The following is a 6,411-nucleotide window of genomic DNA, read 5'->3' as shown; positions in this document are numbered from 1 at the left end:
AATGTGGGTGGGGGTGGGGGGGTTGCCAAGTTTGTCTCGGGCGATTTTCCAACCGGTTTTCGAGTTTGGCATCGGTCACAACGTGACCTGGCATAGGTTTCAGTAGGAGCCCTCTGACCTCAGCGGGGAGGGTGGAAGCCAGGAGACCAGCAAGAAGGGCCCAGGTGAGCAGGGATAGTAGCTCAGATCAGGGAGGGGACTGCTTGTCAGACACGGTTGTCGGGAGCTCTGGGCTACAGTGCTGGCTTGGTCACTGGAACCCCTTCCTTCCAGCTGCTGGAGCTGCGTTCCCCAGCCTCCCTGGCACTCAGGTGTGTCCTCGTGTCTGGGCTCATCGGGACGCGAAGAGAAGTGGGAGAGACCTCCCACGTGAGGTTCTGGCACGTTCCCCTTCCATGAGCTGGATTCCAGCGACAGCCAGCACATAGGCTGTGGCTGAGTCACAAGCAGGAAGGAGCCCGAATCCCTGAGTAGCCGTGTGCGGAACTGCCCGCCGCCTGTTCCGGGGGCAGGAAATAACGGACGTTGTGGCGGAGTCACTGTGCACGTGGGACTGTTTGCTAGAGCTCTTCGATTCACCCCAGTTGGCTGTCAGGCCAAAATGAGCAGAGATGTGAGAGCTGCGTTTAGGACAATAATGTTTTAGGCAAACACGTGGGTATACACGATGGACGTCTTCCTAAAATACGTGTGGTATGAAAGGTCCCATCCTGAGGTTCTTTGGGAAGAACGCTTCGGAGATCTTTTCCAGTTCGGTGTCTCACAAATCTGGATTTTGTGAATTCTCTTTAAAGGAGGAAAAATCTTTAGTGCTCCTTAAAATAGAATTCGTATTTCACGCCTTAAATGTCGCCCTGCATTGGAACAGCACACGACACACAGTATCGTATTTAATCTTAATCCTGGACCCAGAGCAGGCCCGTTTATACCTGCTCAGGCCAGGAACGGGAAGCTCAAGAAAGGGCAAGTGATTTGCCTGAAGGCCACGGGGAAGCTATTAAACAAGGATGCAACCCCGTCATCTAATCACAGCCTCAAGTCCGGGAAGAGCCTTAACCAGCGCCAGGTGAGACAGATCTCGAAGCTGTGAAATGAGGCCCCGTGGCTGAGCCGCACACACAGCGGGTGGGCGGGAGGTGAGGGTTCCCGCTCGGTCTGCTGAGAAGGGAGGCAGGGAGCGTTCTGCTTCCTTCCAGGGCAGTTCCTTCCACCAGGAGCCCCTCTTGCCTGAACAGACCCTCAGCCCACACCTGCAGCGTCCGTGCACTAACATTCATGCAATCGGTTTTCCAAACTCGGCTCACGTAAGAAAAATCAGACTACGCAAGTTAAATGTAGACGTATTTTTTAAATACGCTTTCGTGGGGTACCTGGGTGGCTCCGCTGGTTAAGTGTCCGACTTTGACTCAGTTCGTGGGTTTGAGCCCCACATCGGGCTCCGTGCTGACAGCTCAGAGCCTAGAGCCTGCTTCAGGTTCTGTGTCTCCCTCTCTCTCTGCCCCTCCCCCACTTTCACTGTCTCTCCGTCTCTGTCTCTCCCTCTCTCTCAAAAATAAATATTTAAAAAGTTTTAAATATGCCTTCTAGTTCTATCTTGGTTATTAAACGGCCTATAGGTTTCGTCTGGCATGACTAATGCCAGTGACTGCTCTGACAAGCTGTGTTGAGAAAATAGGTTTTGTTGAGGTCTAGGAAGGGGTATTTTGATGGTGCTAGGGGTTGAATGTGTCCCCCACTACCCCCCCCCAAAATTTGCATGTTGAAGCCCTGATGTGATGGTATTGGGAGGCGGGGCCTTTTGAAAGTAATTGGATCATGAGGGTGGAAACCCCAGGATGGGATTAGTGTCCTTATAAGAGACTCAGAGGGGCGCCTGGGTGGCTCAGTCGGTTGGGCGTCCCACTTCAGCTCAGGTCACGATCTCGCGGTCCGTGAGTTCGAGCCCCGCATCGGACTCTGGGCTGATGGCTCGGAGCCTGGAGCCTGCTTCCAATTCTGTGTCTCCCTCTCTCTCTGCCCCTCCCCCGTTCATGCTCTGTCTCTCTCTGTCTCAAAAATTAAAAAAACGTTAAAAAAAAAAAAAGACTCAGAGATCTAGCCCTCCTTCTGATTGCCGCCATCTGAGGATACAAGATGTCCATCTGCAAACCAGGAGGAGGGCTCTTAGCAGATACCCGATCCGCCAGCACCTTGATCTTTGACTTGTTGGCCTCCAGAACAATGAGTAATAAATGCTTGCTGCTTAAGCCGCCCATGCTATGGTAGGCTGTCACAGCAACTTGAACTGCTGAAGTCAGATAGTGTGAAGATTGTTGACCCAAGGGACCCAGAAATAGCTGAATCCTGCCCTGTCCATCCCCTCTCCTCCCCATGGGGGTTCCCTAGGGAGCAGACCTAGGGAATGATTTTCGTAATGGGGCGCTGTGAGGTAATAGGAAAAAAACATATTGGTCTCTGTCCCCAGTTCTTGGCACAGGGTTCCTAAAAATCCTTGTAATTTCCTAAGCAATAAAAGCACCAGGAACATCGTTTATTCTAATATCTGGCCTTTGATCCTGATTCCTGACTCTGAGCTCATAATTCCCTTGGAATTTCTTAGGTGAGAGGAGGGTCTTTTGCCCTAACGAGGCAACTCTGGGTGGGCTCCTGGTGGGCTCCTGGATGGGGTTCTGAGGGTCAAGTTAGAGAAGGTGAAACTCTCTTTAGGGCCAAGGGACCATGGCAGGGCCAACAGCAGGACCCAGGCTTGCTCAGGCTCAAGGTAGGCAGCGAGGAGCCCATGATTACAAGGATTCAGGATGTGAGCTCTGAACAGAAGGGGCTTCCCAGAGCCGCCTCTCACCTGGCCTGGCTGCTATGCCTGGGGTCACTGTGGGCTCACAGTACGAGGCACTGCATAGGGTTCATGATGGCCAAAACCATCACTCTCAGGTACTGATGAGGAACCAACACAGCCAAGAAAAGTCTCATCCTATTAACTATGTTAGCTAATGCAAAAGTGCTGTGCAACCTAGGCAAGCTTGTTCCTTCTCTGAACCTCAGTTTCCTCTTTTAAAAGCTAGCTGTGCTTGATCGTGCTGACGTATTAGATGACCAGCTACCTAGTTGCAACAGGCCTGCCTATGTGAGATGCTCACTCATTGTTATGTTATCTGTGGTCCAGGTTGCAAGGTCGTGCCAGAGACATAGGTCTGGTGACATGGCCTATGAAAGGCAGCTTTTGCCCTGCTCGGGGTTGCTCACAACCTGGCAGGACCTCCTATTGGACTGGAAGAAACTGCTAGCCTCCCAAGCAACCAGGGGGATGCTGGACGCTGATACGACTCTTATAAGGTTTAGGTGCCAGAGTACTCACCCCAGTCTTTCGTGGACGACTGCAAGAGACTGAACTAGGCAAACCTCTTCCCTGATGTGGAACTCTTTTCTCCAAAGCCTTTAGTCCAACGTATAACAAACAGAGTTTGTACTTTGGTTCAAACAGGGCAGGGCTAAGAGCCCAGCCCTCATGGAGCCCTCCAGCCTTCCTTCCCCAGTGGTCCCCGGAGGCCTCAGCAGAACCCAGTCAACAAACCTCAGCGTTCCTGGTCTCTTACGGCCCCGCCCAGGCAAAAAGTCAAAGGTCACAGGAGCCGGATTTCAGCTCAACATCCATAGGACTCTTTACAAGCATGCCCGCCTGCGCTGGAAGGGACTGTCTTGGAGGTGTGTAAGAAGCTAGGCAGAGAGTTACTGTTGTGAAAGAAAGCAGTAATCTCAAACTGAGATGCCCAAACCAGCGGTGTGGGAAGGTGACACAATGTGATGCCAGAAAAAATACTTCTGCGTGTTCTGGTCTGGGTCAGAAGCACATCTTGAGGCAAGGATTTCAGTGTAAGCAGTTTATTTGGGAGGTGAAGAAAACACCAGTTGGTGGATGAAGAGGTGCCAGCCAATAAAATGTGCATTGCCAACAGGTTACCACTGTGGGCAGCTGGAGATGAATTGTGCTGGGAGAACTCTGACAGCCAGAATAAAAACCTACACCTCAGAGTTAGATCCCACAAGGGGTGAGGGAGCTGGGTGCTTATATTCCAATTCCATCGGTCAAATCTGAGGGCAGCTCCCGGGGTGGGGGGGGTGTTAATTCCTGTGGCACTTCCCCTTCCATGGAAGGAAGCTTTCCATGGTGGCCAGAGAACCCTTCACTCCATTATGGCTGGATGTCCCCTCTTAGCATACGTGACTTTAGGGACACATAGAAGTTCCTTGGTATTTCAAGGGAAAAGTACTTCAAAGAACTGCCTGATTTGAAGTTGTTACATAGGTTTCTCTTACAAAAAGGCAAGCGTTCCAAAATCGCTGACCTACTCTATGCTGACGGTGACTGTCAGTAATATCACAGCCAACAAATATACTTGAAAAAAAAAGCACTTATTCTATAAGGCCAATTCATCTTTTTTTTTTAAAAAGTGTAATCGTGGGGCGCCTGGGTGGCTCAGTCGGTTGAGCGTCTGACTTCGGCTCAGGTCACGATCTCTCAGTCTGTGAGTTCGAGCCCCGCGTCGGGCTCTGTGCTGATGGCTCAGAGCCTGGAGCCTGCTTCGGATTCTGTGTCTCCCTCTCTCTCTGACCCTCCCCCGCTCATGCTCTGTCTCTCTCTCTCTGTCAAAAATAAATAAAACATTAAAAAAAATTTTTTTAAATAAATAAAAAGTGTAATTGCATATATTTTTAACTTTTTATTTTGAATTAATTTTACTTATGGAAAAGTTGCAATGATAGTTCAGAGTTCCCACGTCCCCCTTACCCAGCTTCCCCTAACATTAACATCTACATAACCACAGAATTATCAAAACCAAGAAATTGACTTAAAGTGTACAATTTGGTTAGGCTTGATATTTGGATATGGCACAGTTGTTTATTCATTCATCTCTTGATGGACATTTAGGCTCCTTCCAGTTCGGGGCACCCACAGATAAAGTGGCCAGGAGTGTCACAGTCTCTGTATGGACTTTTGGTCTCATTTCTCTTGGGTAAATACGCAGGACTAGATTATATGGTAGGTGTATGGTTAGCTTTTGCCAAATTGTTTTCCAAAGGCGTTGTATGACTTTGCATTTTCCACCAGCAGTGTATGAGAGTTCCAGTTGTCCCACACCCTCACCAACACTGGGTATGGTCAGTCTTTTTTAATTTTACCTTTTTTAATACGTGGGTAATAGTATCTCATTGTGGCTTTAATTTGCATTTCCTTAATGACTAATATATATATATATATATATATATATATACATATATATATTCCGAATATAAGTCCTTTATCAGATCTATGATTTGCAAATGTTTTCTCCCAGCCTATGGCTTGTCTTTCCATTATCTTAATAGTGTCTTGGAAAAAACAAAAATTTTTTAATTTTAATTAAGTCCAATTTCACGATTTAACAATTTATTCATACCATACCAAAGTATCCTCTATAGAATAACAGTTAAATTTGCATCTAAGAAATTTCTGCCTAACCCAAAGTCCAGAGATTTTCTTCCTATGCTTTCTTCTAGAAGTTTCATTAGTCGAGGTTTCACATTTAGGGTTTTGATTTGTTTTGAGTTAATTTTTGTATATGATTTGAGTCATTGATCACAGTTTATTTTTTGCATATTGATAATCAACAGTTTCCCACACCACCTGTTGAGATCATTCTTTTTCCACTGAGTTGTCTTTGCACCTTTGTTGAAAGTCAGTTGTCCATTGGTGTGTGGGGCTGTTTCTACATTCTCTGTTCTGTTCCTTTCATCTGTCTATCTTGACACCCATTTCACACTATGGAATAAGGTAATGTTATTCCCCCAGATTTGTTCCTCTTTTTCCAAGTTGTTTTGGCTATTTTACGTCTTTTGTATTTCCATATGTTTTAGGATCAGTTTGTCAATTTAAAAACAATTACCGGGATTTTGATTGATATTGCATTGAATCTACAGATCAACTTGGGAGGAACTGATATCTTAGCAATATTGAGTCTTTTGATCCATGAACATGGTATAGCTCTCCTTTATTTAAGTCTTCTTTAATTTCTCTTGGCAGTATTTTATAGTTTTCAGTGTAAACATATGTGTTTTTTGTCAAATTTATACCTAAATATTTCATAGTTTTGAGACTATTATAAATGGCATTTTAGCTTTTCAATTGTTGGTAACCACTAATATATAGAAATATTTGCTTTTGGGGCACCTGGGTGGCTCAGTCGGTTGAGCGTCTTGCTTCAGCTCAGGTCATGATCTCACAGTTTGTGGGTTCGAGCCCTGCTTCGGGCTCTGTGCTGACAGCTTAGAGCCTGGAGCCTGCTTCGAATTCTGTGTCTCCCTCTCTCTCTGCTCCTCCCCCTCTTCATGCTCTGTCTCTCTCTCCTTCAAAAATAAATAAAAACATTTTAAAAA

This window comes from Prionailurus bengalensis, chromosome C1 (genome assembly GCF_016509475.1).
Source record: "Prionailurus bengalensis isolate Pbe53 chromosome C1, Fcat_Pben_1.1_paternal_pri, whole genome shotgun sequence".
NCBI classification, from domain to species: Eukaryota; Metazoa; Chordata; class Mammalia; order Carnivora; family Felidae; genus Prionailurus; species Prionailurus bengalensis.
This window is presented reverse-complemented; position numbering follows the sequence as displayed.